General features: G+C 42.2%; 1 protein-coding gene across 15 annotated transcripts in view; it reads left to right on the forward strand.

The window, feature by feature from the left end:
• The window catches only part of ERC2 (ELKS/RAB6-interacting/CAST family member 2), a 969,867-nt gene that overhangs the window by 855,956 nt on the left and 91,014 nt on the right, over positions 1–22,897 (forward strand). Inside the window, exons 19-20 of one of the 15 annotated variants that reach the window (XR_008523744.2) lie at positions 12,773–12,959; positions 13,119–14,161. The exons of 12 other annotated variants lie outside the window; for them this stretch is intronic. The gene's annotated coding sequence lies outside the window, so the exon portion shown is untranslated. Of the gene's footprint in view, positions 1–12,772; positions 12,960–13,118; positions 14,162–22,897 lie in introns of those variants that run through there. 2 more of the 15 variants (XR_008523745.2, XM_054552044.2) reach the window with 2 other exon arrangements.

Here is a 22,897-nt window from a genome sequence, read left to right on the forward strand (position 1 = left end):
CGAATCTGATGTGTTTATTATAGCAATGTAGGAACACTTTTAGCTTTGTTGGTAAGGAGGTCTACCAGCCAAAGGATCCATTTTACATATGAAATTTTTGTACATGTCTACCATGTTCCAACAGTTTCTGAAGATCAGATGGGTCCCAAGGTATATATTCAGTTTGTTGCTTCTCAGTGGGTATGAAACAAAACTTCAGTTTTGGTTTTATTATTATCGTACATTTCACTGTACTTTCATACTTTTAAACCTTGCATCTCTCAAATCCGGAACTCTGTGCCTTACGATGTGGAAGAAATAGGAAATCTGGAACTGATTATGAAATTATGAAGCAGGGAGATGCAGAAATGTGCAAGGATCAGTGTACAAATGCATAAACCCTGATGCACACAAAGCCTGGTGTGAAGGACACATCACTTTAGATTGGAACCCTGCTTTTACATTTCAGCATAACGCAACCTAGCATTTGCCTTGTGTAGTGCTTGGGAGCTTTTGGTGTTAACAGAATTATTTTCTAAAGAAATTCTTTTGGATTTCTTCAGAATTTGTCCAGTTTCCAGGTTCCAATAGGAAAAACATGAACAAGGTTTTAATAGAAAAATAGTGCTCCAGATTTTTCAGTTGGCAAGCACCGTACTTAAGAGCTGTTCCTGTTTTATTAAGTGGTACAGGTTAGCTTAATAGGGGAGTCCTCGACATTTGTACCATGATTCCAGGAAAGAGAGACACCTGGGTCCCCTGGGGAAGACACCTGTTGGGATTTTGAGCCTACTTGTGGTTTTACCATTCCATTCTCATCTCATTGGAGAGTACGCTTGAACAACAGTTATATGTGCTGATAAGGCAAGACCAAATCCATTAGCGTTCTCTACTCCTGCCTCCTCGAGAAAGGATAGCTGGGTCTTCCCATGATGTTGTTTCAGCTTTTCCTGTTGATCAGGACAGTAATGATGGTGGTGGGAATGTTTTGTTTTTATTCAATTTTATTGTTTTGCTTTAGTGTTTTAACATTTCTAAAGGCAATGCATTTTTCTCATTAAACATTTCAAATAATTCAAAAATCTTTGCCAAAGAAAATAAAAGTCCCTTCTAATCCACCATCCAGAAATACTAACATTTTGGGGAACTATGTATCTTTCTAATTTTACTATATATAGCCTCTTAAAAAGAATGGGATTATATTATAAATGTTTTTATAATCTGCTTTTTGTACTTAACATTGTATGTTGGACACCTTTCCACATTAATAAATATACATCTATGGAATAATTTTTATAGTTACAGAGTATGGAATTTTGCATTCTTTAGCCAGTTATTAATGGTGAACTTTAGATATTTTAAAATGTTCCCTAGTAGAATTCCCTAAAGCCTTTTGGGCTTAACCTTTATTCCCTTATCCAATAATTTTCTTTGGAATAAATTCCTAAAAGGGAAGTTGCACATTAATATTGATAAAGATTGTGAAATGGCCTCCCAGAGGTAATGCCCATTCATCCTGCTTTAATGCCTTGAATGGCACCACCTCTCTGTACTTACCCCAAGTCTCTTTGTTTGGTATTGCTTTGCTTTTCCAATTTAACTCCAATAGGTAAAGAGCTCTCAGTATTTTTCTTCTGGGTGGTAGGATACAAACCAACAAAAACAACCAACATGCTTAATTTGCAAGTTGGTTCAGGGAGAGATGAAAAATATCTTTACAGAAGTAAACACCAATCTTATGATGGCCCATATGATACACCCCATTTCTCCCACCACCGAGATTTGTATAGTTTCTCTCCTGTCAGTATAATGCTCTATCTAAAATTTTAGAGGTTTCAGAATGGGTTGCCTATCCCAGTTTCCTTGTGAAAACAATTTTCTTTATTGTAAGTAAAGATTTCTAGGCCTTGGTCAATAAAAGAGAAATGGCCAGTGCTAGAAAGAGTCAAGTGGCCCCACTTCCCTTGCTCCAGATCTTAAAAACACCTAAAATGAAGCTCAATTAACAGGTTAATTTTTGCTGGTCATACATTTTGAATCTGGGACTTCTTGGCCATTTGAGTGGTCTGACATTCTGGGCCCTTTTATCCTTTTATTGGTGAATTCACTGAAGTGTAGGCAGACAGAAAATATTCAAGTGGCAGGCAGATAAACTTGTTAAATCCCTGGAAGTCTTTCCTTCTTTGCTCTGGGAGTTTATCATCTTGGCAGAGTTAAAAGGCAATTAGGCCTGCAGGTCTTTCCTGGCTTGTTTATTGGTGGTTTACACATGGGTGTTGAAGAGACAGGGCCATATTAAACATTCTGATCCTGCTGGCCGGAGGGGAATGAGACCTCAGCCCAACTCGGTAAGTCTCCTTGAGAGACAGCCTTGCCAAAACGCTGGAGGAAAATTGTTTAAATATAGTACCTGTGCCCCACGATGCTCATTGTTGGTGGAAAATTGCAGTTGGCTTGCTTCATGCTGTGTTCCATTTCCTGGGAAATGGTTTTATGGAAGGAAATTTGATGACAAAGTTCATTCCTTCTGTAATTGTTAGCTGCCCCTGTGGTGTGAGTTAAGGTAGAGGTGCACTGGAAATGTTTCTTGCCCCAAATCTCTAGGGCAAGCCCTTGCATGAGAAGGGAAGGCTATCAGTTTGAAACTGGGTGAGGGACAGATTTCCATTAAGTCCTCTGGTCCCTCTGAGTTCTCAGACTCTCCCCAGCCAGGCTGATCTTGGGCAAAATTTGTAAAGGAGGTGGGTCTTGGGTTTTTGCAATCACTTCTTCCTTTTCTCACACCCTGCCTTCCATCGGCAAAGCCTGCAGGCTGCCTCCCTGGGATGAAGATACAGGGTTGGAGTAACGCCTAACTCCTTCACACCCATGTGTTAGTGAAGTGAAATGGCTCATCACTTCACCTCCTCCCCTGTTTTTCACAGTCAGCTTGGGCACTCATCTTAATGGAACAAGTGAGAATTGCCAGGGTTCAATTTGCTGGGCTTAGGGGTCAGGCACTCCTGGGTTCCACTTCTGGCTCTGTGTCTAACTGTGTACCTTGAATTTCCTCTCTAATCTCAAGTTTTTTCTATTTGTAAAATAGGGACAAAGCTAGTCCCTACCATGCTAGTTTGTTGAGAGACTAAATAATGCACGGAAAGTGCTTAGCATAGTGCCTGGCACTTAAAAAAAATGCACAATAACTGGTAGCTTTTACGATTAAAATGTGCTTTATTTGTCTAACACGTATATGTAAAATATATATTATGTATATGTGTATATCTAACACACATATATGTAGTGTATATATATATGTGTGTATACATTTACACAGTCCAGTGACAATTATATTTTTTGACAAGATGTAGCTATTTTTGTTTTACCAGTCTAGGGTGTTACTGAAATATAAAAACCTATCTGTATAAAATGAGAAAATCCTTGCTCAGGTTCAGAATACTTGGAATTTAAGGACTTACCTTTTCCACAACTGGCCATTGTGCTCAGCGGCCAATGGAACTCCTTTCCTAAGTGGCTGCTACTTATCCAAATCTTGGTTCCTCAGGAGTTAGGCACCCTGCCTTCATTTTCTCAACTAAAGAAAACACAACAGATAACTGCAGCTTTTATTCTCAATCTGACCTTTCATGTTGTGAAACTCTTTTGCCATAGTGTCTTGCCAGAGTCTGCACAAGGACTTCCTCTAGCTGAGTAATGTGGTTCTGATTAAGGACATCCTATAAGACCCAGGAGGATGGCCTGGGAAGGAAACCAGCCTGAGACACTAGAGTGAATTTCCATCCCTCAGTCAGATACATGATATTAAAGACCAGAAGGTATATGGAGTTTGTCGTTGGAAGACTCAGAAACAAAATTAAAGCAAATGGCTGACAAATTGGCTGTCTTTCATGCAAAGTTGACAAGTAAGCTGCCTCTTACCCGAAAGAGGATATGCAGAGCCCTCCAGCCAAATGGCTCGGCAGGCAGTCAGCAGGTCTTTTGAAGTTCCTGCTCACATGCCACTTTTAACAACAAGGCCTCTGCTGAATTGCTTCCTCGTTAAGACATGGAAACTTAATTTTCACTGAAAATATCATAGTTCCAACAATGATCATTCATTCCTCTCCTTAGTGCATGTAATATTGGGTAAAATACCTGTGTTATGTACAAATGAGATTTTTTTTTCGCCTTACAGTTTTATGAATTAGGCTATAAATATTAAACCTCACTTTATTTCGCAGATGCTAAGACCTTTCCCTGGGGCCCACTAGGCACTGGCTCACTCCTGCCGTAGTCAGGAGGTGAGATGATTGTGACCAACAATGGAAGATCCCATTTGCTCTCCCTGGATTCATGGAGGCTCTATCCACAGGAGGAAGGACAAGAGGGCTGTGCAGTGGGCAATGGCGTTTGGAGAGCTTGGAGTTTCTCTGTCAAATATCTAAGAATCTACTAATAGTTGTAATTCTAATATGATTTTCTTGTTAATCTCTGTCAAGCCGTGAAATCTGATATGTTAACCATGACTAAGCCATGAAATTGGTCAACTTTGTCTGTGATTTACACAGGCTCTGGGTTTTTTATTTTTTAAGTCTTAATACAAAGTGTAGAACAGTACTTCCCAGTATGCTTTTCCCAGCAGGCAGCTGGTATCCTATGACAACAAGTAAGAACAGAGTGTATGCGTTTCTCTTGCTGTTTCAAGGACCAAGGACAGATAAGATAAAACCTAAAAACTAAATAATATATTTTTCTTTGAGGTGATAACTGTGAACATAGTAGACTTGCTTAAACATCAATAAGTATCAAATAAACATCCAAAATAGTTTTATGGTTCATATCATTGGGCATGATAACACACTTCCTTAAAGTGGTAGATTATTTGTTTTTGAGAGAAAATGAGTGAATAAAACCTGTTTGTTTGTTTGTTTTAGTGCTAAGTGGTATAATTTATCTCTTCAACATAGTATGAGCATAGGCTCTGTGACTTGAAATCCCATTTTGCTGTTGGCTAGGTGGGTGAATTTGTGTAAGTCACTCAACGTTTTTTCCCCGCTCAGTCTTTTCTTCTAAAAAATGAGGATGATAATACTGGAGCCTAATTTGTAGGGGCCTCTAAGGCACTAAAGAGAGGCCATCTATAAAACTCAGAGTGAGCACATTTGTCTTTTATCCACTTGGTCTACTAGTATCATTGGCATAGTAGTATATAATGATATAATAGATCATTGGGTATCTTTGTCACCCAAAGGCAAATTCATATAATTGGGAAAGGATTTTTTTTTAATTTTATCAGAAAAAATGTGGGTAGTTTTTGACAAACCATTACCATACCTGTAGACAGTTTTTCATATGAAGGAAGGAGAACAGCTCAAAGGAAGAAAGAAATGTTGCAGAACTGGAGAGTAGTGAGGGCTGGGATGTCTTTCTCTCCTGTCCCTACCAAATGCCTTTTTTCCTTTGACTCAGAGAAAAAGAATACCCAGATCCTCCCCAACTGATGCCTGGCTTCCACTCTTTAGAATCTAGAATCAGATAGTCAGGTGGCTTAAAACTCAGAGTATTTTGGTGACTTTGAGGACCATGTAGTCTAGTGATTTTAAAACTTTTGTTTTTCCTACAAAATCTTGTGCAGTGCTTCAGATCCTAAAAGAGCCCTTCCCAGATACCGTTCCAGTAGATCCGTAAGATATAACTTGTGAAACAGAGTCAGGTTGATCTGTTCATTTTACCAACAGTGAACACAAGTCTATGAAGTGTGGGCAAGTTGCTCCAGGTCTTACCACTGATGGCCAAAAGTATCCCAGGCACGTCTTCGTTTTTTTTTCTTTCTTTTTTTTTTTTTTGAGAGGAAGTCTCACTCTGTTTCCCAGGCTGGAGTGTAGTGGCGCGATCCCGCTTACTGCAACCTCCGCCTCCTGAGTTCAAGCGATTCAGTTCTCATTGCCTCAACCTCCCAAGTAGCTGGGATTACAGTTGCCCACCACCACGCCCGGCTAATTTTTTGTATTTTTTAGTAGAGATGGGGTTTTTACCATGTTGGCCAAGCTGGTCTTGAACTCCTGACCCTCAGGTGATCTGCCCACCTAGGCCTCCCAAAGTGCTGGGATTATAGGCATGAGCCACCGCGCCCAGCCACAGCCATGTCTTGAGTTAGTCAGTTCCCTTGCCATTATCCCGACTTCTTCACTTCCCACACAAACAGGAGGAAGAGAAAAGCAAGGCATAAGAATCCAGGATGGTTTTAATCAACTTGCCCAGGCTCTTGCACCCTTGAATTTTCCATGAACAATGTCATGGAATCCATGAAACCTCTCCCACCTAAAAGAAAATTACCTGGAAAATGTTGTGAATGTGTATACATGCATTTTCCCATGGTGAAGGTCCATAGCTTTTATCAGATTCTCCCAAAGGAGTTGTGACACTGCCCCCCAAAGAGGTTAAGAATGATTTCCCTATAATTTGTGCCCCTAAAAGTCACATTTCCAGTTCTGATTGTGAGCTGCAAGGTTAACAATTACATCCACTTTAACCTTTCAAGGGAAATGTAGCATATAATCCTGTGAGTGTCTGAGGTCCCAGGCTTGCTTGTAAAACAGCAGCTGGGTTGTGAATTATTCAGGCTGTCTCTGTACCTTAGTTCTCAACTGGTATTCTAACTGGAACTAGGTTCTGACCATCTTAGAACTCAAATGGTTCAAAACTAAGAAAATAATTCACATTTATTTACAATGCTCCAGAAAAGTACATTTATTTCTAGACATGCATTTCCATTTATTTGGTTAATTCTGCTTTAGTCCTGGATTAGGGTTTCACAAATACAGGACATCCAGTTATATTTGCATTTCAGATAAGCAACAGATAATTTTTTTAGTAGAGTTCTTGGAAGGGAGAAAAATGGATCAGTCTTGCAGATGTAGAAAGAGCTTTCTTTTCAACTGTAGAACATTTGCTGCAAAAATTAAGGGAAGTTTACTGTAACAGTCGCAGGGTCTTTTGGAGATAGTAGATACATTCTAAAACTGGTTTGTGGTGCTGATCGCACAATTCTATAAGTTTACTTAAAATCGTTGAACTTTACACTTACCATGGATGACCCTGATGGTATGTAAATTTTGCCTCGGAAAAACTGGTAAAAAAAAAAAAAATCAAGGGATCGCTTTATGCCAACTGTTGCTTAATTTTTAATTCTGAGCTTCAAACTACTTTAAGAATATGGCTACCATAATTCTGCTCCTCAGAATAAAGTATATAAGCATGAACACCAAATTTTGCATAACATTTCTGGACCTGCTGAATAAGTACTTGATAAATAAGGAATGACATCTCTGGATACCAGCTTCTACCTGAACCAGGAGTCCACACACCATTAAAATCCTTTTCTTGATGCTGGGAATAAGGCTTATCTGGTGCAAAAGCAAGGAGTTGCTGTTTAGGGAAGTCTTCAGTTGTTGACTATGAGAGTGACCTTTGTGACACCTGCCACTTTGAGACTGCCCCGCTCTCAGTTCATGCTGAAAGGACATGGGGAGGACAGTACTTGTCTATGGTGTATGTGGAGCCACCATTTTGGGATAAGTTCTTCAGTACAGACAACATGTTCACAAGCCAGTGTGTAGACTCCATCAGGAGGCACCTCCACCAAAAAACGCACAACTCATTCTCTTGTTTTAGTGCCAGCTGAAACTAGGAAGTAAGTGCGCTGCACTTCTCTTTTATCTCTGTTGACATACCCAGGTATTCTGAGAAAGACAATTGACCAGGATGAATGATTTCAGTAGAGAGGGGCTGGGATGGGATTGCTTAGCCAGGAAGAGTGTGCCCTGAGAACTTCATTCTCTAACAAGATTTGAGAACTACTCCTCCAGATTTAATTACTAGACTCCAGAAGGGACAGTCCTTTATATAGCTCATAAGAGTCACTGTGGACCTCTGCTATACCCTCCAGACAAGTACTTCTATTTTCTATTATTGTTCTAAATGTTAGCTCTTTATCCAAATGAAACAAAACAAAATGCCTAAAAGAACTAGGGGAGGAGAACCAAGGCCCCTCAGAGACACCTTTATTCTTGCTCTTTCTCCTTTCAAGACATGGTTGCTCCCTAGGCAGTCACATTTCTCTGGTGATGGAGAGAAAGGAGGGCAGTTGGAGATTGAGGGGACAGCATGGGACAGCCGAGACATGCTGATAGCTGGAGGGGAGGCTGCCTGGGACCTGAAGAAGCAGTGATGTGCCAGCTCCAGTCATCTGAACTCCCCTAATAGGCCTCTCCATTTCTCCAGACATTAGAACTTATAGAGAAAGAAACTGCTAGAATCCAAATCTTTTCACACAGTGAGGCCCCCAAACAGCCCAGCCTTCACACACAAGCCAGCCTGGTTCTCCTGACTGACTTGATCAGTACCTCAAGGTGCACAGATGTCTGTGCCTGGAAGCAAAGCCTCATTGGAACCCCACTATTCTGGAATTCCTGGGCTGGTCTCAGCTAGCTGCCTGTGTGAAGATACAACTAATTAGCTCATGGAGAGGACAAACTAACTCAAAGCCCTTCTTCCCAGCCTAACAATGCTTATATTAATTCAATAAATTCTGTCTTCTCATTCAAACCAATCCTGGAGGAAGGACCTCTGCCAGCTCACTTTTAATTACTGCTGGCATTTGAAAGCAAGTAAATGCCTTCCCTTGAAAAATATTCTATAAATCCATCAATTTTGCTTATTTTAAATGACTTCTCCCACATTTGTCCAAATAAGTGAAGCTTTACCATTTTTGGCTTTTTTCTGCAGAGTGAGTGAGTTTTAGGCATTTACTGGAAAGATCATTTCTGATAACACCAACCTCTTCCACATTTTTAGCTTTGGGTTTTGAATCCCGGAAACCCAGCAATAACCTTAAAGTTCCGTTTTCTTACTTGAGAAAGTGAGAAGCTGAGCACCCATGCTGGAACTCACCATATAGATGCCTCACTGCTTTTCATTTCGAAGTTTCTCCTCCATGTCTTTTTCCTCTTGCCAGTGTTTAGGTAAAATTATTTCTGTTTGATACATTTTTCTTCACTCTTGTCCTTAATGTGTCAAGTCTTATGTGGCTTCATAGCCCTGACAGACGGTAGTATTGCTATTTTGGAGTCAAGGTCTCGTTCTGTCGGCCAAGCTGGAGTGCAATGGCACCATCAGGGCTCACTGCAGCCTTGACCTCCGAGGCTCAAGGAATCCTCCCACCTCAGCCTCAGCCTCCCGGATAGTTGATACTACAGGTTCATGCCACCATGCCTGGCTACTTTTTGTGTTTTGTTTTGTTTTGTTTTGTTTTGTAGAGATGGGATTTCACTATTTTGCCCAGGCTGGTATCTTGGAGTTTCTTGAAGTCATTTCTCCTCAGGGAATATTTTATATGGCTCTTGCAAAGTTCTAAGGAGGGTGGTGGTTCCCTCAGTCTCACAACATAATACTACAAGGAATTATGTTTTTAAAGATGCTGTCAGCAGTGGTTTTTAACCAGGAAATGGGGAGCTGGGGAATGAGGGGGGATCTTGGCCCCCACCCCTGGTCATTTGTCAATGTCCACGGACATTTTTGGTTGTCCCAAATGAAGGGTGCTAATGGGTCATCTAGTGGGTAGAGGCCAGGAATATCCTACATTGCACAAAGCAGTCATGATGACAAATAATTGTCTGGCTCAGAACTTCAAGTGTCAAGGTTGAAAACCTTAAATTAGAGGAATTCTTGTTTTGTTTTGTTTTTGTTTGTTTGTTTTTTGCTTTCCCTCAAGTCGTGGGATAAAGAGAAAGAAAATGCCCCATTTTGATGCGTGCAAGCGTCCTGATCCTGAGTTCTTACATCCCACATGGATCCAGGAATTGGAGAACACCAGAGTACCAGCGAGCAGGGCAAAGTGCAGGGTGGAGGCAGATCTTCTGAGCTCCAACAGCTGTCTGAGCTCCAAGGAGAGACAACTTCGACCAAAGCAGAGGACCAAAAAGTTACAAGGATGTTTAGTTTGTGATAAAAATCATTTTGCAGATTAAAGCGCTTCCTCCTGCCCATAAAATGGTATGTTCTTTAAATAACTCAAAAACTGAAGGCATTTAAGTGTCGCAAGCAGGAGGCAGGCCTCGGAGCCACAGTGGATTGATTCCATTCTCGAAATGGAGCCTACCCAAGCTGTAGGTGGCGCTCTTCCTGCTTTCTCCAGTGTGCTTTTGAATAACCCCTGTTACTCGCAGCATAAAGTGATAGGGAATAGAGGGTGTTTCCTGGAACCAGTTTCTCCCTCCACATCTCTTGGCTCCATTCACCCTCACTTCCTCGGTGGAGCATGATGCCTGCTCAACTTCCAGTCTTCCCTCCTGTCACTCCAAGTACAGTCAGGCAGAGGTCCCACAGGCCCTGCAAAAAGTGTCAGTGTCTCTCATTGGCTTTGATGGGATCATGTGCTCATCCTGAACCAATGCTGTGGCTAGGGGAGGAATGCTGGAAGCTGATTGGCTGGGGCCTAACTTAGGCACACCACCTGAGCTGCAGTGGAACCTTGTGCCATGCAGGTGAATTAAATAAAAGTGGGGGCAAATGTGTTGCCTCAAAGGGAAACTGGGGTAAGAGAGTCCACACACCACTCGCTACATGGAGACTTTGAATTCTGTGGTGGAAGACTTAGGTCTTGCCCTAGCGTTGCTGTTAACACTAGCTACTTGACTTCAGATAACTTTAGGACTCTCCTTGCCTCCTTTTTCTGTCTGCAACATGGAAATAATCATTCAATTAGAGTTGTTACAAAAAATCAAGCAATTATCTTGGGATATGGGAAGGATTGTGCAAACAAGCAGTGATGGTATAGATGGGAATGAATTCAGTTTAGCTTCTAAAGTCTCAAAGAATCTAGACCAGCTACAACCCACCCTGCTAGTCCATGCCAGCCTTCGGAAGCCAGTGTCTAAATTTATCCCAATTCTCATTGTTGCAGGTCAGTGTGGGAAATCTTTTGAGGTCAATGATTGAGGTAATTGGCTTGCCTTATCTTGAAAAAGTCTCTGTTAAATGACATAATTGGTTTTAATTATGTAATTACGGCACTTAAAGTGTGGGGGTGAAAGGTTACTATTATATTTAGAAGTGAGATCCCCAAATGAAGCAAGGTTCCTTCGAATTTCTAGTTTTATTTTTTCAGAAGGAAGCCAGAGGAGGCTGGCCTTGGCCCTGGTGATTTGGGGATGATTATCTTGCATGAGGTAGTGCCGGGGCTGATCGCGGCATCATAGGAACCTTTGTAAAGAGAAGGAAAGGGCTTCCGTAAAGACCTCTTTGCGATCTGAAGTTAATGAGCAGTGGGAACTCAACTGTCAGCAATTGAATCTGATTGGGCAGGGTAATTATATGATTGCCTCTGGTGTTTGCACATGCACGGGGATATTTTTATTGTAAAAAACCTAATTGCTTACTTACTTGGTGGAGGGAAAACCTAAACAAATTTGTGTTGTCGTAGGTTAAGAACCTATCCTTTCTTTGTCTCTAAAAACGCCGCTTGCTTTGCTTCTTAGAAGTGAGGGTTTTGTTTCTTTTCGATTTCAATCCAGGATGTTGTTTATAGGACTTGGATCATATGATAATATTAAAACAGAAAGCTACTTTGGACTATGTGTCTTTGGTCAAATGACCACATGCTTACTACCCAGTCTTAAGCCATCGTCTCCAGTGGTCTCTTCCGTAATGCAAAGGTACCTAGAGTCCTGGGCAATAGTCAAGCTGCTGGGACTTTCCCAGCCTTTAGGGGTTTTTTTGTTTTGTTTTGTTTTCCCCCACGTGGAGGCCCCTGACAAGATTGGCTTCATAAGCTATCTGGTTTCCCTTAGTTGCATAAGGCAAGTGGGAGGTATCATGTCTGCGATAGCGTTTTAGACGTCAACACCAAGGGTAAGAAGAACAAAGCGCTCCCTCTGCAATTTCTCAGGGACTTGGAGGAAAGGAAGGGGCAAAGCGGGCTCCCGTATTGTGATACCAAACTGTGATCCACCTTCTTGTCTGTTTCAACAATCTCCATGAGGATGGCATCTCCCTTACCCCTGGTGCTGCTGTGTAGAAAGGATTGCTGCAATTGGGTCTATTACGTAGCAGTTCAACTCTGCATTATTGGTTTTTTTTCTCTCTTCCTTTAGAAAAAAAAAAAAAAAAAACTATTTTCTAAGTTCTTTGGTTTCCTAAGATCCCACTGGCAGAAGTCAAAATGCAACTGGATTGTGGGCATTGGAGGAGCACCAGTTCCTCCTGTAATCAGGGCTGCAGACTCCAAATCTGGGTGCTTTGGTTGGATGTAGGATTACAGGCTGCAGAATGGCTGAGAACAAAGGACTTTCAGCCCTTCCGACCAGCTGAAGATTCTCAGGAATCTTGCACGTGCTGACCCACCCCAATCTTGGCTGGCTAACTCCATGGGTTCTCCAGGCTCAGCGTTACATGTCACTTCTTCCCAGGAAGCCTTCCCTGACCACTCACCCCAAGTCTGGGTTGGCTGCCTTTGCTTTGTGCTCCATGGCACCCTCTAGGTTTCCTTACCCACTGTTCCGTAACTGCCTGTCTCGTCTTTCTCCCACATACCCCATAAGCTCCATGGGGGCAGGGCCTGTGTTCCTATTTGTCACTACAATACCTCCAGAGCCTGGCACCATGCTTAATGAATGTGTGTAGAATGACCGAATGAGGAGAGGAATGGTTGCTGGGTGTCCTAGGAACTGTGGTATGTGCTGTCCTGGTTTCCCTGCCCTTGCTGTTAATACTGCTTTCTTGTTGCTTATAATTTTCATAATTTTCATTGTCCCAGATGATCCAGCTCTGTCGGAGGCACGTAGGCACAGCCAAATCTCATGCTGTACATTGATCACCTGTCCAACCTTTGCCTAGAGTGGGAGCCCCCAGTTCCTTCGAGATCCAACATTACCTGTCTGTAAAGAAGAAGAGGAGGAGGGAGACAGCGGGGAGGATCCGGTGGCAGTTTAACACCAGAGCAGGTCCAATGTTTACTTTTACCCTTTTGGAGGTGGGTAACGGCAAATGCTGGGTGCTGGGTTTCAGAGAGACTCTGCATAATGAGCTCGGATTTGGGGGCTCACATGTACTTTATCTTTTGCTAGAGTGTAGGAGTTGCTATTTTTGTATTTAATTCACAGCCAGACTGTTCCATGATTCCCACCAGTGTAGAACAAGAATCTAGGTCCATCATCCACATGATGTAAATTGTTGTGTCAGCCTCATGGTGGCCACACAGTGTTGTTTGGATCTTGCTACATGGACAGAGAACAAGGTTGGTCATTGGTTGCTACTTAATGACTATTATATTTACCATTTGCTTTTCAAGGCCTATGATTTTCAACACTTTTTCTTGTTTTGATTTTGTGGCTTTTGATGTTTTGAATCTTCCTCTACCCCCCAGCCCAGCCCAGTTGACTTCTTAGACCATAAGATCCAGAGTAACTACTGAATGAATAGATGAGATCTCACTAGCCGTATATGATTTTGGGTATACCTAACCAGCTTCTTCCTTAAGCAGAATATGAACCTGTGACTTTTCAGGCTTCAGGCCAGAGAGCTTCCTACTGAACCCCTAAACCCCAAGCCATCACGGAGTTTGGACTATCTGTTGTTGATTGGCCTACAGTCATGATTTCTGAGTAGATGGACATTGGTACATGGAAACCGAAGCCTCACATGTGGCAGAAAAGAATAAACCCACAGAGACCACAGGGCATTGGCCTTATGCTTCTTGTGCAACCATCTGTACTCAACTCTCCTAGGTCTGACTTTTATTCTCACCTGTCGGCTCTGAGTCTGTATTTACTTTGCATTCTTGAGTTGCATTTTTGCTTTGGCATAATAAGCACCTAAGTTGGAATCTTTGGGGGTTCCTCCTAGGAAGAGAGTTTGAATCTACTTGCTTTTATAGTAGATGGGTTCATCAATGTCGTGCACTTTGAACCAAACAGAATGAGCCATGATGAGTTTTATTCCTGAGTTCTAAGGAAATTGTAGTTTAATTTTCAGTTTTGGAACTGAACCAAGAGATGCCTCACCACCTCGTATTCCTTCTGGATTGAGGCAGTATTGTAATAACTGCCTACAGAAGTAAATCACATACTTTTGCAATAAAAATTTCTTTGAATGACACTTAATTTTATAATTAAACTTGGCAGTGCAGCCTTTGAAGTGTCTCATCTTGCCTAATCACAATGATCTATTTCCTTTCAGAGTACTTCTGTATGCAATGATTAGTCCTTTTGTTATCACATTATAGATTGAAAAGAATAATTTTTAAAAAGAAAAAGAATAAATGATTGTATTTTACATAAAATTCAAACCACTGATTATTTCTGTTGTTTGTTTTAAAAATATTTTCACCAGTCATGGTGGCTGATGTCTGTAATCCCAGTGACTGGGGAGGCTGAGGTGGGAGGATCACTTGAGGCCAGGAGTTGGAGACCGGCCTGGGCAACAAAAGAATAAAATAATTGGCTAGGCATGGTGATGCATGCCTGTAGTGCCAGCTAATTAGGAGGCTGAGTCTGTAGGATCCCTTGAGCCCAGAAGGTCAAGCTGCACTGAGCCATGATCATGCCACTGCAGCCCAGCATGGGTGACAGAGTGAGACCGTCTCAAAAACAAACAACCAACCAAAAAAAAAAAATTTGCATGTTTCTTCACTGATTGATTTATTCTGCAAACAGATTTAAACAGGTTCTCTAAGTGCAGTGCCTTGAAGAGCCACTGGCATCCTAGCATCACCTGGGGATGATTCTCAGGTTTCACCCAGACCTACGGAATCAGAATCTCTGTAGGTGGAGTCCAACAAGATGTGTTTAAATGGGCCTCTGGATGATCCTGATACACAGGAAAGTTTGAGAGCCACTGGTTTAACATTCTACCAATCCATGATGTGGGGGTATTAAAGGGAGAGTAACTATGTATGGCCCTACCATCCAGCTCCTTGTGATCTGATCAAGGGCATAAGGCATAAATTCATCAGGCAGGTTGGCAGAGTGATCTTTACAAAATGTAGATTACATCATACACTCCCTTCTTAAACCCCTCCAGGCAGTCTCCTTTGTACTTGTAATAAATGTAAATGCTTAGCTCAAGCCTACAAGGCCTGGCATGCTCTGTCCCCTGACTACCTTCCCAACCTCATCTGATGCTGTTCTCTCCCTCCCCCAGTGCCCTGCCATGCTGCGCTGCCCTTCTTTCTCATCCTCAGACATGCCTGCTGAGTGTAGTGTCAGCAGGAACATAGAGAAAAGGGAAGTAGGGTAGAGAGAATTGTAAAGGTTAGATAAGAGACTTGGACACTGAAGTATTTTTTTCACATTATAAAATATTCCTAAGTTACTCTCTCCACTGGTTAATATTATTGATATTTATATATATATTGATGTGTAATATATTAATAGCATAATCAATATTAATGGCCTCACATTTAAGCCTTTCACAGGTCTCAGGTGTCCTTCTGCCTAGGACACAGTTTGAGGGGAGGTTCTTGGTTGTTTTCTTTGTCCCTGACACACTGACTTCACACAAATCTGGCCCTCAAAAATCGTGGACAAATGGAAGAAGAGATTCTGCAAATCCAAATGCCCTCGCAATGCTAGCAAAGTCTGAAAGGATTTGCAAAATCATTAAGGAAATATTAAAGTCGTTTAGTTTCATCTTAGTGTAATATATTTTCATTGCTTTCTCTCTCTGAGAGTCAGCCTGGCAGGCACAGTGGGAACTGAATAAACGTGGCCGGAGAGATATGCTGGGGAGGGTGAAATCATCTGTTTTGCACAAGAATATTGATGGAGTCAGTGAATGATGTTTACTGTCTTTATTCAAGTTTTAGAAAGGATGGTGACCATATTCATTGGATTTTGTCTTTTTAAAAGATTATCTATGAATGCCAGTTTTGATCTTTGGGATATCATGTATACCATGTGATTTGCATATAAAACAGCTGTTCAGATTTTTATGGAATGTGAAAATATTGTATCTCGGGATTTTCTTCATAATGAGACAGGGAGAAACACATATTTCAAATATGATTTGTTTCAAAAAATGAATTGGATTTGAGGCAAAGGGCTTTTTTTTTTTTGTTTTGTTTTGTTTTGTGGCAGAGTCTCACTCCTTCGCCCAGGCTGGAGTGCAGTGGCACGATCTCAGCTCACTGCAAGCTCCGCCTCCTGGGTTCACGCAGTTCTCCTGCCTCAGCCTCCTGAGTAGCTGGGACTACAGGCGTCCGCCACTACGCCCGGCTAATTTTTTGTATTTTTAGTAGAGATGGGGTTTCACCGTGTTAGCTAGGATGGTCTCAATCTCCTGACCTTGTGATCCACCTGCCTCGGCCTCCCAAAGTTCTAGGATTACAGGCGTGAGCCACCGCACCTGGCTGGGGCTTCTTAAAGATTTAGGACTTCTGGATCCAAGAACAAGGGCAATGGTTTTTGGACTTTTTGTCTAATTTTTGTTTTGACTATCTCTAGCTCTAACTTTCACAATAACAGGCTAATATTTTATAATTATAGTAGCTCTGGTTTTAGATATTATTTGCTCATTAGGAAGCCTTTCATTTGAGATCTGTAGAAGAGAGAAGTCATGGAGGTAGGGAAGGGGGAAATGCTTCTTAAGGTCTCCCACCTTCTCCTTACCTGGTAAAGATATCCCAGGATGAGGAGTAAGAATATCCTTACTATCTTAAGCTCTGTGGATATATGAGGGAGCCCTTCTTATTGTTAAGGAGATGCTCGTCTTCTCTCGTGAGTAGGGACAAGACAGGCATGCCGTGTCCCACCCTCTGAGAACCCACAGCCAGAGGCTGGGCAGGATTTAGCAAATAGCTACATTTTCACACTTTGAAACACACTCTGAAGGATGAGTACAGAAACTAGCACAGCATAGAAGAGGGAAACAAGTCCTCTCTGGAGCTGGCAAGGAGAGACATGAGGTTGAGACCGTGAAATGAAAGATGATCAGGCGTTCATTGGGGATGAATGAACATCTGATGGCTTAGGTGTTAGGTTGTGTTAGGTTGTGGTGGCATGGCAAGGGGGGCAAGGGAAAATGTCCCTGGGGAGCTGGCATCATGTCCCACAATAGCTAGGGTTCTGCCCACAGAGGCTACACAGCAGAGAACCTCCTGAGCAACACTGCCACAGAGTGAACCCCAGTGGCAGAGCGCTTCTCCTGCAGAGACTGAGATTTCCAAGTGTCCACTAATAGTAGATGCACTGTCCTAGCATGACGTCAGCACCGTGGTACCTGTTTCTGGTTGTTTTCCTGGTTCCTCCAACTCTTATGGTGCCTCTGTCTGAGATACCTCCTTTTCAGGGCAGCCTCTGCTGGTCTCCTCCTTGAGAGCAAAGCTGCCTGCAGTGGACATTCACTATTCCATGGAGGGATTTGTATGGCTTTTAGGGAAGGGTTGTGAGCATCTTCAGAGAATCTTCCCAGAGAACTGCCTTCTCTCGCTGCCCTCTGGATCCAGAGGCATCTTTCACAGGTCTCACATGTCCTTCTGTCCAGGACGCAGTTTGACGGCAGGTTCTCTGTTGTTTTCTCAGTGTCTCACACACTGACTTTGCACAGATCTGGCTCTTGAAAATTGTTGACAAAGGAAGGAAGAGATTTTGCAAATCTAAATGCCCTCACAATGCTAAGGCTCAATTTCAGGAATGTGAAATAGAAGAGATACCTGATTCATTCATTTATCCATCCACCCATTCAGAAATAGTTATTGAGGACTTACCGTTTCACTCTGTAGCCGAAACACAAAGCCCGGCTCGTGGGAAGTTCCCAGTGGATGCTGGTTATTAAAAAGGAAGTGGAGTACTTACTCTGGCATCTGGATCCCTTTGTGTTCCTGTCCGATGGACTTTTCCAGAAGCCCTAATATTTGTTTGTTTGTTTGTTTGAGATAGGATCTGACTCACTCTGTAGCCCAATCTAGAGTGCAGTGGTGTGAACATGGCTCACTGCAGCCTCGACCTCCTCTGTTCAAGGGATTCTCTTGCCTCAGCCTCCCAAAGTGCTTACAGGCGCAAGCCACCTCACCCGGCTCACTGGCTCTTTATCCTTCTCTTATTTAGGAGTGATAGTCCAGGTTACCAGCTCTGAATGTGTCTGCTTCTCTTCAGAGGGGCAGAGCTCTCCCATAGGCAAGAAGCACTTACTTCCTGGACTCGTGGCATTTTAAAGTGCCTAAGGACAGCTCGCTGGTTGTTTGTACACAACCAATGTGAATGTGAAATGACAGGGAGCAGCTGAACTTCAGGGCGGTCTGAGTAGCTTTTTAAACAATTAACAAATTAATGAAGATAGTCATTTGGAGCACCTAGGTTTCTACTTGCTGAGAAAGGCCTGACCTGTTTCTGAGGAGGACTTTTTTGATTAAAATAAAAAGGCAATTTCTGTGGACATGAAGAATTTAAGCCTGGAGTCACATATGGAGCTTATAAGCCAATCCTGCCTAGATGGCGTTTTGTTTGGCTCAGAGTGTTCCAAAAACCTGAAAATATAATATATGATTCTGGCTTTCTGGGTTTTTGGAAAAAAACAGATGATCTGGTTATAGCGAGCTATATTCCCATGAGATTGCCCCAGCAATCTCCTTTGTCCAGCCAGCCCTCTCCAGTTTACTGGTCACCAATGTGGCCTTCCTCACATCTGCCTCACTTCCTTCGTTTGTGTTACCCCCAGCCCCTGTCCGCGTGGTGTGCGAACCTACTTTGGCCCTGCAGAAGAGGGCCTGTGGCGAGCTTGCCATGGCCAGCAGCAGGTATTAATGATGCCCAGATTTGCCTCCCCAGCTCCTCGTCCAGATGCCACATGGCAGGGCCAGTAGGAGCGACATCAGCAGCTCATCACCCAGGCTGCCGATAAGAACCGCATGGGCACTTGCCCAGGCACTGCATTAGGGATGCTGACTTAATGGCTCTAGGTGAGGCTCAGAGGCTGTGTCCACACAGCCAACTTCCAAAGGCCTGCACTGAGGCTTGTGCAGATCTCCCCTGCTCTCTGGGACAAGTGTTCTGCCCCCATCAGCACTCTTCTAGGCTTCTATTCCTCTTCCTGAATTGGTGTTGAGCATCACAAGCCCCTGTCATACACTGGAATCAGAGAAGAGCACACATGTCAAAACAGGCTTTTTAAAGGAGTATAATGCAAAAACCAGAATTAATGTCTTAATCTGAAAATCCAAATAAATCAACAAAAAAATGGAACATGGGTGGTGGGGAGAAAATGACAGACATGAATGTTTCCCCCATCTTCTGCATGATGACAGAGAGGTACTTCTATGGGTGGGTACTTCTTGAGGCCCATCTTGATGTGTGCTCTGAAAGACAGCCTGTTATTTTCTTTCCAGATCCTTACAGATTGTTTTTTCTTTGCATCAACAAGTCAATAATTGTGCCAGATTATTTCTACTGCTTACCTCTTTTACATTTTTCTGGTAAGCCCTTTTAACCTGCCACATATGTGTTTCATTGCATTAATTTATTGCTCCCTTTCTTAGTTTTTGGTCTTTTTTTCTAGAGCATCTATTGTCCTCAGGTTCTCGCTATGTAATTCCCATATCTATCATGTTGTCCCTTACAGATTACATCTCTATATTCTGGGATAACTTCACAAGATTACAGCCTGTTTTTCTGATGATATTTTCTAGAGCAGTGATTCAGCTCCTTGCTACTTCCAATGCTGGCTTTGATTCCATTACTGCATTTTTCCTGGGTGGTCAGTTCCCTTCCATTTTCTGTCCTGTCTATAGTCTTCTGCCTCGGTGCCTCACATGAGCCTTTTCACTGATAGGGAAACTGAGGCCCAGAGAGCGAAATGACTTGTCAAAGGTTATGTTGTTAGTTCCTGGTGAAAATGAAAGAAAAACTTGGATCTTCTACCAGTCCAAGGCATTATTCATCCACAAGACTCAATTTTAAAGATCAACCTTGAGGTGAAAATAATTTGGTAGAAAAAATTGTCATTATCTTCAACCTGATCAAAATGTTACACATATTGAGCATGAATATTCCAACTGAGAATTTCTTACTATAGATGACTGTAGTCACTCTTCCTTTTCTATAGCATAGCACTATTGATTTAGTGCTGAAGTTTAAAAACTCCAGTTTAAAAGGAACAAATTCTACATTTTCCATGACTTATCTCCTTATCTGTGGACTAAAGACCCTTGGGAGTCCTCAAATCTGCAAAAACACAAACACACACACATAACGAACCATGATCCAGAATAGAATGCCTCATAAATACATGTATGATAATTTCTCTGGTGTGTGCATAGACACTATTATGAGTTCTAAAATTTAAAAACATTACTTAATTTAAATACATTAGCATTTCAGAACATTACTGAATTCCTAGTAGCTGTTGATCATCAGGTGTCAAGTTGTCTTCTCTGTCTTCCTTTGCAGTCTCCATGCTTCATAGGATGTGTTGTAGGGGACGTGGAAGAGCAGAGTAGTGCTTACAGTCAGGAATCAGGCTCAGTCCATAGCAAGATGTGGCTGTAAGCAGGCAACGTGGCTTCCCAAGGTGTCAGGCTTCTTCTGGCACACAGGGGAGGTTATAGTTATTAGTCGTTTATTCAACAGCCATTTATTTGAAGAGAAATAAAATTACACTTAGGTGGAGGAGTCTGCAAAAGTTTTTGATGTTTAAAGGGAGTCCTTGTCAAAATTGTACTGCTCCTGTCTTCCATGATAAATTTGAAGCCTGCTTGTGCCCTTCTTCAAGTAGCTGCCAATCCAAGGGAAAATCTGTACTGCCTGATGGCTCTCACCAGTGGCTACAGTGTTGGGACAGATCTGGCAAGCAGATGTCTGTGGTGGAAACCTTCTATTCTACCATAGCTCCTTCTGAGGAAGAAGGGTTAGGTCAAAGAAGAATGTTCCCCAGACAATCTGCCCCTTTGTTAATCAATGCTGTGATCTTGACTGCCCCTGTAGCAGCCCCATCTTCCTGAAATCTTCAGTAAAAAGGCCATCCAACAAATACATGTGGCATTGGCCAGGATTTTTCTAGCTCCACTGTAACAGCGAGGAATGGATTTAATCAGATTCAAAGAAACATTAAGACTCATTCCATAACAGTGGTGCATCTCTGGAAGGGCTATGGAAGGCAGGTGATCAAAAACCAGTTTCTTGAGCAAAGCTTGCAAAGCTGTGCAAAAGAATCAAGTTGACTATGCAGGTGTCTGAAATGCTAGTGACATTTATCGAGCTCATTGGGACACATGTACTATGTTCAGTGCTTTAATGGAGTAATCTAATTAGTCTTCATAGCAGCCTGCGTAGTCAGCACTAATGTTATGAGCATTTCATGGATGTGGAAACTTGAGAATTCGGCCACTAAGCAACTTGTCCAAGGTCACACAGTGATTCCTCCTTCTTTAACTATTGGGCTGATAATATGGCCACACTGCTGATTGTGAGTCGATGAACTATTATTTTCTTTGTTTCTTTAATTGGACAATGCAGTCCTTGTGCAGACATGCAGTTATTATAAGAAATGATAATTAGAGTCAATTTTAATCAATTTGGCAAAAGCTGTTATCTATATAATAGTAACAGAAACACTGAATTTGTTGAAAAAGACATTTGCAAGTTGTCTTCTCTGTCCTCACTTGCAACCTCCACGCATAATAGGATGTGTTGCAGGGGACATGGAGGCCATGTGGAGGAGCAGAGTAATGCTCACAGTCAGGAATCAGGCTCTGTCATTAGCAAGATGTGGCTGTAAGCAGGTGATGTGGCTTCCCAAGGTGTGGGTTCTTTTGGTGCATGGGGAAGGACATAGTTTAGTCATTTATTTAGCATCTATTATGTAAGTGGATATGACGACAAACTCACTAACTCTTACTGAGATTGTAACACAAATAATCCTGATGTAATGTGGTCTATTCTAGGGGCAAGGTCTATATCTCTATGAGGGGCTAGGGTCACTGTAGGGTGCCAAGTCAGGCTTTCATCAGCCTGACTTGTTCATTGATGCCTACTCTGTTCCAGGCTCCATTCCAGGAGCTAGATGTTGCAAATACATTATATTTCAAAGGGTAGGGCCAGGGAGACAGTGAACCAGTAACAAATAGGATGACTTCAGAAACTAGTAAGTTGCATGAAGAAAAATACAGTAGAGTTATTAAGGAGTCGCTGGGAATGAGAAGAACTACCAGACTTAAGGCGACCCGAGAAGATTTTTCTGAGGAGGTAACACCAAGACAAGCCTTAGAAAATGAGGACTATTTTCTAGGCTGGGTGGAAACTGGGTGGATTGGCCTTGATGTGTAAGGTTCTAAAATCATTCTTCTTTTTTTTTTTTTTTTTTTTAGATGGAGTCTCACTCTGTCGCCCGGACTGGAGTGCAGTGGTGTGGTCTGGGCTCACTGCAAGCTCCGCCTCCTGGGTTCATGCCATTCTCCTGCCTCAGCCTCTCAAGTAGCTGGGACTATAGGCACCTGCCACCACACCCAGCTAATTTTTTGTATTTTTTGTAGAGACAGGGTTTCACCGTGTTAGTCAGGATGGTCTCGATCTCCTGACCTCGTGATCCACCCACCTCGGCCTCCCAAAGTGCTGGGATTACAGGCATGAGCCACCGCGCCCAGCCAAATCATTCTTCTTTTAACAGAGAAGTGCAGATATCAAGTACATAATAACGCTTCTTGTATTTTATTAAGATTTCTAAGTAACCAAGCACATGTTCAATTTTTTATAAATATTTCATATGTACTTGAAGAGAATTCTCTCTTTGGGTGCATGTTCTTTGTATATTCTTTAGACGGAGCTTATAAATCTTCTAAATCTCTATTAATGTTTTAGCTGGTAACTGCTCAGTTTCTGAGAGATAAGCATTAAAGTCCTCATAATCATAATGGATTCAGTCATTTTTTGTTTTCTCTCTATCTAGGATATAC

The sequence above is a fragment of the Pongo abelii genome, chromosome 2 (genome assembly GCF_028885655.2).
Source record: "Pongo abelii isolate AG06213 chromosome 2, NHGRI_mPonAbe1-v2.0_pri, whole genome shotgun sequence".
Classification (NCBI taxonomy): Eukaryota; Metazoa; Chordata; class Mammalia; order Primates; family Hominidae; genus Pongo; species Pongo abelii.